Raw genomic sequence first — 13,513 nt, forward strand, 5'->3', positions numbered from 1 at the left:
TGCCATTGGTCCCTCGGAAAGCCAGTGTGTTAAAGTCCAGGTGGAAGGGTTTAGAGGGACACAACACCAAATCCAGAATGTGCCAGGGTTCCTGCGTCTGAAAGAAATGAGTCATGCATAAGCATCAGGAATCACATTTCTCACGGATGTAGATTGGTTTAACAACAGCGAGTAAGTGTGGTTTGACAATATTCAAACGACGGGTCTCTGAAATGGGTGTGAGACATAGTATTTAAGTGGGGACTGACACTGAACATGACGTGTCCACACTTGAACAACTAGGCTACACTACCACTCCGTTTACATGCAGAAACCAGTATCAACCTTTCCCATCTATACCTAAATGGCTGTATACTGTGAGAGAATGAGTTGTGCACTGTATATTCAACAAATATTCATGAAGACGCTTATTTTCTTCCAAACAGAGTTGGAAACACCTGCCTGGCTGGTCCTCTGTCTGTCGCCCTTCCGAAGAATCATTGAATTCGTCCTCCCTCTACAGGATTTCAAGACTTTCTGTCCACACGACGAAAATTTCACATCATTGTGAGTGGGTGCTCAGACTCCAAGCGGGCTTCAGTCGCTTGCTTACACTGTGCAGCTGGAAACGACAAAGGGCAAACCAGCCACCTTACGCAACCTAATCCCAGTCGCCGAACCCGAAATAAAGGGTTAAAGCTATTGAAAACACCTCAATCACAAGTGTTAGCACAGAGACATGTTTTCTGATTTAGCGTGAGCCAAGTAAGACCTGGTAATAATTCTTTGTTGAAACATAACGAAACAAAAATTCCTTTCATTAATTGCAGATTTATTTATGTAAGGCAATATAATTAAAACATAATCAACGGCTAATACAATACAGATATGACGCATTATGAATTTAAAATTACAAGTTAAACCCAAAGTGACATAGATCATTCAATACCAATGAATTAAAACAAACTCGTCCGCGGGTGGAAATGTTGTAAATTGTGATGTGCTTATCACTGCTCATCGCATTCGTGACTCACTCGTGTTATTCTGCGATTACAGTCTGTTTGCCGTGAAAACATACCGATGAATGTCTCTTTAAACAAAAAAGTAAATCGGAAAAAGTGAACTTAAGATTGCAAATTCATATAATTTTACCTTGTCAATTCAACATTTAATTCTCAGTATTTTATTGAACTTAAGATGAAAGTTGTTTAACAAACGATCATAATTTCAAATCACTTTCTTTGTTTGTATTACAAGGGGGTATGCACATTAAATTAAACGCCGAGAAGAAGCTGGGTTAACGCTCATCACGTACCGCACGTGCTCTTGTTTCACTGTTCTAACTGCTGTGCCTACCCCCTGGCAATACAAACCAGTAATAACGATTTGAATCTATGATCGTTTGTTAAACAACTTTTATCCTAATTTGAATAAAATTCTAAGACCTAAATTTTCAATTGTCAAGATAAAATTACGTGGATTCGAAATATTAATTTCACTATATCCGGTTTACTTTTTGTTTAAAGTGAGAAATCAGCTCAACATGAGGCACCACCATCACATTCAACAATACATGGCGCACCACCACCGGCATTTCATGGGTACACCACACCATCCACCAATGCATGGGGCACCACCACCACATGCACCACTACATATAGACACCACGGCCACCGACACAACATGGGACGCAACACAACCATCACTAATTACGACACAACTACATCTACCACTCCACCACTGAAACACCCAAACCACATCTATCACTGTATTCATGTCATCATCAAGATATGGTGCTATGGTGGACATGGAGTGTTTTAGCCCATCAGTGATGGGTTTGTTCATCCTTCGTGCAAACTAGTTCTAAAGATGTGTTGTGATGCGACATGCATCCTAGAAAAACGAAGTAGGATCATACCTTTTGAATGAATTAAATCTCTCGATATGGATGAATTTGACGTTAGAGGAATACGCATTTGAAACCACAATACTGACACCTAGGTGATTTACAAAGTACGTATGATATACTCCCAGTTTTGCGATATTCTAAAAAAAGACCCCCAACAATATAACTTTAACACATGACACGTTTTATTGATAACAGTACTTCTTTTTTATTCTTTATACCACGTTTTCAGAGCTAATTCTTGCTCCTAGTCAGCTATTTTTTCCAGATGATAAGATGTTATATTTACTAGCCAGTGTTTAGAATACCGCTTGGCTATATTTTCAGCTACATGTACTTTTGCTGAATCAGCTGTCACGTAGATACAAGTCATGGTGTGGATGCATCTTCCAGTCATCGTACATTGTAGTTTAAACATTTGTGGAGTTAGATCTGGTTTTACATAATCGTAGATTGTACATCTGTTTATTCAGATTAGAATCTAAATGATCGTAGATTGTACATTTATGGATAAAATCTGGTTTTGAATAATCGTACATTGCCTATGCGTGTATTAAGATCTGGTTGCAGACATATAACATAAATTAATACATGTTTTATATAATTGAATCAAATTCCGATTTATTCCCTTAAAATTTAAAGATATTCTTGTGAAATGTCAATGTTTTAATGACCTTTCTTGTACCTTTGTTTCAGCGAAGGGCATATTCGGTAGACTGGATCAACTGCACAAAATGACGACATAATAATAAAGGAATTCACTAAACGTGAGAATCCTTAAGAATGGCTTTAAAACTAACATTTTTGAGGATCCAACCTTCACTAATTGTCAAAACGCTTCAGTCACTCACTCCCTCAGCTATTCTGTACATTGGCATTTGATGGCCGCGTTGTATGCGTATACAATCTGGAACATTCTCTGATTGATATTACACTGAAGTATTTTGACCTGTTTCCAAAGTGTGTTAATAAGACGCTGCCAGGTGTAATGAAGATTTGATTTGGGATGGTTTTATATTCACACTGTCTACAACATATAATGACCGACGAAATCCTAATTGTCACCTAATTGTGTGAATGTCGTTGGTGAGTTTCAGATGACTTTAGTAAGACAATTGCCATTGTCTAATGTTCTACATGTTCTACAATGGGACAGATTGCCACACGACGAACGGAATCGCCGTACTTCAAACTTAATGGGGATTTGTGCAAACATAATATAGTTGGACATCAGATGCTATACATTTGTACACAGTTTCCACCAGGTCAACTCCGTTCGCAACTCAAAACCAGATGAATTGTTCTTAAGAAGTTTCTACTACATTTCTACTCGGTTCTGAAATAACGCAATGGATTCTCATCAAGTTCTACTCATTGTGCGTTTATGTAGGACTCACACAGGTCTTACTATGTCAACACTGCGTGCATTGCGATATGAGTGAGTGAGTGAGTGAGTTAGTCGCCTCGTACGACAAGCAAAGTCGCCTTTTATGTGAAGCATGGGTTGCTGAAGGCCTATTCCACCCCGGGACCTTCACGGGTCTCATTACGATATGACACGGTAGGGTATGCAGACATGCGTTTTAACATGTTCTCCATTTGGGATAAATATTTCTGCCTATGAAACATGAACAAATTTGCAGCTGTCAGCATGCTGAATGATTATTCCCTGCATTATTTATTGGAAGCAGAAGATTACAATGGGTTGGTAGAGCAAGAAAGGAGAAACGAACAAGAACTTGTTGGGTGAGAACCTGAGAGGCCAACAGCTGTGGAACATTTCATCAACTGACAGAGGATCTCCGCCTTGATGATCATGAGTCCTACAATTTCTTGAGAATCACCCCATCCATGTTTGATGAAATTCGTGAATGCATCACCCCTTCATTAAATAAGATTTCTTTCTTGGTCCACCCTTTGTTTTTCTGTGGAGGCATGGTGATGTCAATGTTTCCAGCTTGAAACTGATAGCGCAAATAAAAGCGGGTGGGTACTTACAGAAATCAAACCAGGACATGTGCATGTTAAGATCGTGGTAGGTCTAATTCAGAACGGATATAAACAGACTAAAGACGGGTTTGAACTGCTTGAAAACGTTGGTCAATGGGGTGAAGGTGCATTTCTTCCCAGCCCAGGTAATGCCAACTGTCTGGGGATTGGACACAGATGAGGTAGACATACTGACAAATATCTATGATCAAACGAGCATTGTAATCTATATAATCATTACACCTTCTATACGGTTCAATCTCATTTTACAGTTATCGTTAAGACAGGTCAGAACGTCCTAAGAACTACAAATGTACCTTGGTGTGCCTCGGGCCTACCAACAGGTAGCATGGCCGGGCCAACAGAACTCCATCGTTCGTTCGTATGTGCGACAAGACTAGACTTGTTAAGAGGACCCAATGCCTTGGTAGTGGTGTGTTTTACCAACAAATCTGACTACTTGTGCCGTTGACGATCATCTTTGGTTCGCAACCCTACTTTGACTAACTCTTGCCTGGCATACCTGTCCCAAACAGAATCAACTTTAATGCAGTCAGTTCGATTCCGAATTTATCTCAATGCATGTCAGCCAACTCTCCAAATTTTGAAGCAGTTCCCTTTCTGCACATTTGCCATTCCATTAACTATATGAACAGCCAGCATTCTCTCTTCTGCTAGCATGCAATGAAGGACCAAACACTCCCGTTTAAAGTACCTCTTACAAACCGCATTTGATGTTTTTTTTCTTGATGTTCCATCTGAATGAGCCATTGTAAGAGGAACACCAGAAATGTCAATGTGCTAATCAGGATTGATGGAAAATCCATTCAGGTTCCAAATTAATGACGTGTCATGTCTGTATTTTATGAACATTGCAAGTGGAGTTGTTGTTCCAAGGGATATAATTCACAGCTTCTTGCATCTTGAACAGAGCAAAAGGATTAATATCATATGTAGTCAGCTGAACTCTTCCAAAACAAACTTTTAGTCACCTTTACATCGACTGAACCTGAAACTGAAAATCTCCTCTCCTACATTGATTCCCCAAAAGTCTGTAAAGCCCAGGGTTGAGAATTGGGCCACAATTTTAATGTTCACAAAACAGTCTTTACATCTTCTGGACAGGTTTCTAATGCTATGTATCTAACACATAATCTAGTGATGCTTGTAGATGAAGTATTGACAAAACCTCCCACCAACATCCAACAGTCTAAAACGGCTTAATGAGCGAGTTAACATGCGAGTTGTGCATGTGTGGATACATCCAGTCATGAAGATTCCTTCACCAGTTGGCCATGGTTGGAGCATTTATGATGGTCCGCTTATCCCTTCTCTGGTGTTATGATGTCAAGAGATTCTGCTGCCCACATGTCTTTTTGTATGTCAGGCGATTGTTGCCCGAACAGCTTTGGCTTGTAGATGACATGACATGACATGATGTAACGTTTGATATGAAAGAAAGTGAAGAGGAGAGTTGATTATTAGCTTCTGAATGTATCAAAAGTGATCAAGAGTTATCTGACAGCCCCCTTTGAATAGTTACAACAGGACCGAATTCATCATTTCTCATTTAAGGGAGCACTCTCAACAATAAAAGAATGTTATATCAATACGTTTAGGCATAAAAAGTAACCTGTAAAACATTATAGGGGCAGCTGTACCCTGCTTCCTCGACCCTGTACAGCCAAAGCTTAGACGCAGCTATCGGCCGTGAAGCATAGTTTTCTAACACTTTGGATGATGTTATTTCATCAACTATTTTAGACAAATGACGCTTTCATAAACCATACCATTGAAATTTAGTTCTTTTTCGATACTGTATAAAACATTTGACATCAAATGAATTGTTTGTTTACATACTTACTTGTTTACAAACTTCGTCCTATGCTATGTATAAGTAGTAAAACTGCAATGGCGGCCATCTTGGCAGCTATTTTGAATTCTGGGTAATATGAAATAATTCCATATAACATACTGTCACTCTAGAAGTAAACAGGAAAGAAAAACAACTGATTCTAGTTGCAAGAATAATGTAAACTTTCAATAAATAAATCACCACCACACATTTCCATGAAAATTCGGAGAATCGCTAAAATCCCCTGTCTCAAAGAATAAGCTGTAAAACATTATATTACCACGGCATGGCCATAGAAGATTACTTATTTTGTGCCCAAGCCACCACTCTAGAAGTGCCAAGTGTCAAAAACATCAAAAGCATCAACATTGGATGTAAATGGACACATTCGATGTTAATGTTTACGTAAATTTAACTGCCGAGAAGGCAACACACGACAATTCAAGATAGCGGCCAAAATGGCGGCCATTTTGATTATTTTCAAAAGCAAAACTATGTCAAACAAATTCTACATCCTTTAGCAATACACAAAAGTCAAAATGAAAGTGATCAGATTGATAGTAGTAAAACTATCCATGATTAACTTTGAGATGTTGTCGGGCATCAAACCAAATGTCATGAAAATGCTCACAGACCCCTACTACATAAAATGGTCTGTGAAAACACTGATACCACAATCTGAGAGTATTACATGAGCCCAAGACATCATACTAACTGAAAATAGTGTCAAACCAAATCAGTACTGGGGAGGCTACGAAATCCTATTTCTAGGCCCCTTTTGAGATTCTCCCCCTGGACTAAGTACGAAGATGTCGGTCTTCTTGTGGGGTCGTCACACGGGTTCAGCCTAATCATGTCTTGGGTACTGCCAGTCTACCTGTAAAACTGGAACAGCCTGACGATGGTACCACGTGTACAGCTCAGAGCCCTTACAATGTGGCTGTTGTTGGCGCCCAAACCTCATACCAATGATCCCGTCTATCTCTTGCGTTGTTAGCCGTGGCATAGTTTTCTGTCAGCTGAGATGTACTGCCACCGATTCGTTGCTTTTTTATACCACTTCTCGACAAGCATTTTACAAAATATCCGAGTTGCACGTTTTACCTTTTTTCGCAAATGCATGAGCTGTTACACAGCCAACATGCTGCGTTTGGGCGCTTGTTTTTTCATTGGGTGGTCAAACCGTTTCGGACTGACAGGATTTTATTAACTTGAACAACTTTGCCAAAGATTCAAAACAAAAGTCTTCACTTTCTTTTGCCCACTAGTGTTAACCATAATTGTCAAGTTTGAACTCTGTACTCCATTTGATTGTTAATTAAAGCAAATTATAACTTGTGAGTGAGTGAGTGAGTGAGTGAGTTTAGTTTTACCTCGCACTTAGCAATATTCCAGCTATATGGCGATGGTCTGTAAATAATCGAGTCTGGACCAAGACAATCCAGTGATCAACAACATGAGAATCGATCAATGGGAAACCGATGACATGTGTCAACCAAGTCAGCTAGTCCCGTTAGTCGCCTCTTACGACTATACTTGAACTTGTGCTTTAAGAAACCTCTATAGATGTGGCGTGTCTTTTGTGGTTCAGTATAAGTTTACATACCCGAGGTTATCAAATACTTTGGAGATGATTTTGCCTACTACCAATTTATCGACTTTAGTAACCATTATTTCTCGTTTAGTTGACAATGGTTCCGGGTTAGAGCTATCAAATATGGAAATACAGTTACCTTTGTTAGTCGATAAATGTTTCTTCAACGCACATGTTCCATCTTCTACGTAATATAAGTATCTTCTACGTAATATAAGTATCTTCTACGTAATATAAGTATCTTCTACGCACATGCAGTTATCATCTATCCTCATGTAAGTATCACCAGCACAGATGAAAGCTTTTCAGACTGAGGTGCTAACAGGCTTCAATAGTATGCTAACTCAAATTAAATCGTTTTAATCAAATAATTGAGTTCACCGTAGACTTGCCAAATATTAAAAGCATTTTGAAGCCATCGATAGTGGAACCAAGACCTTTCGAATAGCAGCACTGAAAAACAACCAATAGCTGTACACGCGCATCAAATAAACTGAAGTACAAAAGAAAGTACACTCCTGTCTACACATACATTTGTACATCAAATAGTTTTCGAAATATTTACGATATTTGTCATCAGTGTCATGTGACACACAGACACAGACAGGCACACACACACACACACACACACACACACACACACACACACACACACACACACACACACATATATATATATATATATATATATATATATATATATATATATATATACACTTACATTGTCACAACTGTTTTACACCAAACGGAATTTGTTTCTGAGGACTGCCTAGACTGGTTATTATTTTACACTGAATTTCTGTCCATGTGATTAAAAACAGCAGCTATGTACTTTCTTTTCTGCGTCAGTTTAGTATTCCTAGCACTGCAGAATGTAAACACCGTATTATAAGTTCATAATATTATAAGTAGTTCAGAATCTCTCAGAATGAGACATTGTACATTTTTCTATTTTTAATATTTCTTTATTTGTTCTCCCCTAGAGCTGAGAACCTAAGTGAAAATGTATTGTGAAGCAGATTGACGCATGCGGCGTCCTCGAACTTACAAACTGTGAACGCGTGTAGGCCAGAGTGTTCAGATTCAGAGTTTCATTTGCTGCTGGGCAGGAGGCACGCGACACTCAGGTGTTGATCACGCAGCTCTCCAGCTTCATATTCTGGAAATAAACATACCCGTCATCGTCTTCATGCTGAACAGACTCGCCCGAACTGACGACCCAAGATCAGATGTCAGAAGGACTTGCCAAAGACCCCGTCAGTAACACGAAAACAGAGTTCAACATTACAAGAGGTAAATTTTAAACGCTTAAACCTTATTTTCAGGTTTATTAAATTTATTGAAACTTTGCCTCTGGGTTGTAATGAAACGATTCTACAAGTCCTGTTCGTCATAACATTGTTTTGTTTGGGTTTTTTGACAAAATTACCATTCTTTTTTATTGCAACTTTTAAAGGCGTAGAACTGTAGCCAATGTATTTCTGTATTTTCTGTTCTGGAACGAACTTTAACTGATTTAGAATAGGAACCATAACTGCAACTACTCTGATAAATGATGGACATATATATTGGGTATTAGCAATGTTTCTGTAGAATGTATATTTTCTGTTTTAATCACAGGTATCTAAAATATTTTTTTCAGGATTCTTCACGTTATTTGATCGAAACATAAACACACGTCTGTCATGAAAATGTTTTTGCTAATTGTCCTTTTTAAAAATTCAACTCAACATCCGATTCTTTCATATTACTACTGTAATCTGAAATTTTAATTTTAACTGTAAAAATATCATGGAAGCGGGTGGGCTATACATTTTATAGAATGCCCATAGGAAAACGTTATTTTAAGCATAGAAATAATTTCTGAAGAATTTCCGAGTGAATAAGTTCAAATGTTCACGAATTGTCTTTAAGGCCGCTTTTGGCCTTCTAAGTTAGGCGTGCGACAAGGTGAGAAATATGTCGGCCATCATAACCACCGTAATACTGGAGAAGAAGCCGTTTAATTTAACAGGCCAGGTGTTGTTTTCGTCAACTTGGGGCAATCAGCCTCTGCAGGTGGCGAAGCCAATCTACGTAAGTGCCTAACTTTCTAAAGACCATTTGTCGTTACGTCATCACATAAAGTGATGCGCCGCGGTGCCTTGTTTCCAAATATCCGGCGATAGAAGACCCTGTTTATCGAAGATCAAACGCGTGTGGTAGACTGGGACAATTACATGACGTCATATAAAGACGGCCTGAAGAATGGCCATGCCTACAGTTTGTGTTAATTAGCGTCTGTCACAGACCTCTGTTGTTCTGGTACAGTACATTATTCACGAAGGCGTCATTGCCTTAACAGCTAACCTTTTGTTTTCTGTGTTGGAATACTTGTTGTTTAGGATGATTTAACTCCCGACCTGGCGGCCTGGGCCTGGATTTTCGAAGCTCTCTTAGCGCTAAGATAGTCGCAAGCCAATGTTAATGTGTGACACTTACAGGTTGTTCAGCTTGACTTGAGCTACTCTCCACATGCATGTCCCAAATGGAGTCAAACGACTGGTCGAGTTAAATTCATTAGAAAAGTGAGCACGCTGCCTAAAAGCCCGAATAGGAAACATTAAACCATCTGAAGCTAATTGTTTAAACAAAGTTAGGACATTGCTGACGATTTCTCGACACTCAGATGTCAAAAGGCGACCTTGTCTCGTTCATTTGACAATCACCTGACAAAGGCGCACCCTTCCACAATAATAAACCTAACCAGTTGTGACACCGTCACGCAATGCATTAAAATTCATTTGATCAGGCCAAACTGAACAACATGTACCACTCTCTTAGCGCTGAGAGAGCTTCGAAAATCTAGATCCTTGACCATATGCATCTTGTAAATTGCTTGGTAGCAACGCTCTCCGGTTTACGTTCCATTTAAAATAGGTTGGTTGTTTCGTCAAACTTACTTACATATAGTCAAATCCTCCTTTCATACTCATTACCCTTGTAAAGGAAAGCTGGCAGTCCGGAACAAAAGGCACAGCCTTATTTTATTATCTTTACAATTGTACAGCCATTTCACTACTATTCAAACAACGTGAAACATGACATCATAACACTCTTGCTTTATTTGTCAGATCACTGAAGATACAGAATGGACCGCGATACTCCAGAGTCGTTGCTGCACTTCATGAACAATGTCACCGAGTCAGTTCGAGCTGCCTTGGAGCGTCCAGCGGAAGAGAAGGAGATCGATCACAGCGCATTGCTTCAAAAGCAACTGCTCAATAATCAATCGCATGCCAAAGAACAGCGACGGCACAAAATGAACACTCGACGTCGTCGACACAGATTCCTACAACAACCCAAGAATAGTCATCAGCCTGACCCGTTGGAATACCAGTCCCCTCATCAGCTACAGGTGCTCAGTCAGATCTTAGGGATTTCTGATCCGACCCAGCACTGCGTACTTGAAGAGAAACACCTTACCGAGTGGCAACAGAATCTTCACCACAGTCCAAATGCGTGTAGAGAATATAACGACGATTCGGGGGAGGGAATGTTAGAATGGCAGGGTCAGTTTAACATGGAACCTCAGCAAGGGTCAGTAACCCGTCCTGAAGCGTCTTCTCACACTGATTTGCCAGTCTACTGTGGGACGGAGGACCAGGGGACAGAGATGTACTCCCAGATGACCGAGACACAATTTACCTACACGCACAACAATGGGCCTCGTACGTTAGATGAAGTGTTAAACATGATGCCTGTCGGGTGCCATCTTCCACCTCCTGTTCCTTCAGGCGCATCCAACTTCATAGCCAAGCGTCGTCCAAAGCGGGACACTGCATCGAGGAGGAGGAAAGCGCATATAATGAGCATCCCAGAGAATGATGGAAGGTACTCTCCCACCCAAGTAACACGAACTGCACGAGAAGGGAGTCAACTGCCCCCACGTTCCCAGGATCAATATGCCGAGTATTGCTCAAATGACGGTGATCTGCTTTCTCAGCTAGTTACAGAACTGGATAAAACGCAGATTTTTGATAAACTTAATGGCGAGAATGTTTTCTCGCAATCATCCAAGGAAATGAATATTGAGGACATGCAAGCTATGGGAAGAAGGTATGCTGACAAATCTAATCGGGAACCCGGGGAAGAGATAGGCCCATCAGGCTTTGTGTACGACGATCAAAAGACAAGTAACGGTTCAAACTGGGGTCTGTTAGAATGGCAGGGTCAGTTTAACATGGGGCCTCAGCAAGGATCAGTAACCCGTCCTGAAGCGTCTTCTCACACTGATTTGCCAGTCTACTGTGGGACGGAGGACCAGGGGACAGAGATGTACTCCCAGATGACCGAGACACAATTTACCTACACGCACAACAATGGGCCTCGTGCGTTAGATGAAGTGTTAAACATGATGCCTGTCGGGTGCCACCTTCCACCTCCAGTTCCTTCAGGGGCATCCAACTTCACAGACAAGCGTCGTCCGAAGCAGATGGACGCCATCTCGAGGAGGAAAGCGGATATAATGGACATACCGGAAAGTGATGGACGACACTCTCCCCAGCAAGTAACGCGGACAGTACGAGAAGGGAGTCAACTGCCCCCACGTTCCCAGGATCAATATGCCGGGCATTGCCAAAATGACAATGATCTCCTTTCTCAGGTAGTTACAGAACTGGACACAACACAGGGTTTTGATAAACTTAATGGCGAGAGTGTTTTCTCGCAATCATCCAAGGAAATGAATATTGGGGACATGCAAACTATGGGAAGAAGGTATGCTGACAAATCTAATCGGGAACCCGGGGATGAAACAGAACCATCTGGATTTGTATATGACGATCAAAATACAAGTAACAGTAACTGGGGACAGTTTGGAAGTCAGACTGCAAAGGAGAAGAGGTTTACGCCTAGACAACGCTCTTTCGATTTGGCTTGCCCATTACAAGAGGCCCATCAGAAAAGCCGCAGGTTTCCTGACAACAGGAACACCCACTCCAGCAATGATGTTGCTCTGAATGGACTTAAAAGAAATTCAACGTCAATGGAAACTTTGCAGTTCACAGGCCGGGTGGGCGTCCCAAACAATGACATATCTGTCTCAAAACACCGCAAGTCGGATCTTCTCACTGCATTGAATGAAAGAAGATCCATGCCGAATTTATACAAACATATTCCTCAGTAAAACTATATGTCAAGTTCCGAAGTTGAACATGGAAATGTTCTCTAATGAACAGCGGCGTTTCCTGAGGGGAGTCCCAGCCTGACAAACAAGATTTCTTGCGTCACTGTCTTGACAACGGCTTGTAGCGATGGACTTGACCGGCTCTATTTTGCCAAAGAGGCATCCAAAACAAGATATTAAGTGGCAGAGTTCTTATCCCGACTGTGGTCAACCGTTACGGTCTGAACCCAGTTGTTGAGTCTACTGTGTGAACAGTTTTAATTTATTGTAATTTATTTTATGAGTGATTATTTCAGTGCTTAATGTAGTGGTTACTCTGTTGTGAAGATCGTATTTCTTTAATTCGGGGCATTGGTGTCAAACATTTGCCAACGACAGAAAATGTCACATTGTATGTTTCTAGGCGCCAGTGCTTTCCTTGGTTTTACCAGGCGGGTTTTCGTCACTCACTCACTTGTTCCACTATGCGTGGCTTGTGTTTAAGATATATTTGTCTTCAATACGTTAATGACATTTTAACAAATATTTTAGTCGTAATTCGAGGATACAACGACTTTTCTTCGGAGTTGGAAGCCTCCGTAATATGAGGATATATAACTACTCAGTATGTGGTGTGAATTTACCCTTGTATGTATTGTATTATATGAAGTGGTCTGGATTTGCATTGTCTTAAAGGAAATATTCTCCACTTGTTTGAGGACAGTCTAACAAGTACTCTGCGTCACTCACACCGACGTGTGGCTCTTTATCATATATTTGGTGGTATATTTCCATCGGTAGGATATCCGTGTTAATGGTAACAGTAATTGTCATCTAAATGGAAATGTTTGTACAGTAAACATTATAGAAATATAGTTTCCATGGAACTGGATTAAACATTTGGAGTGCTTTTGAATCACAGTTCTCACAGTAGGACATATCTGTAACTGCTTATGACGTAATTGTCATACACTTAAATTATATATGCAGTATGAAGATGTGAAAATAAATTTTTTTTCCATGGAATTTTGTACTGTTGGAGTG

The sequence above is a fragment of the Haliotis asinina genome, chromosome 5 (genome assembly GCF_037392515.1).
Source record: "Haliotis asinina isolate JCU_RB_2024 chromosome 5, JCU_Hal_asi_v2, whole genome shotgun sequence".
NCBI classification, from domain to species: Eukaryota; Metazoa; Mollusca; class Gastropoda; order Lepetellida; family Haliotidae; genus Haliotis; species Haliotis asinina.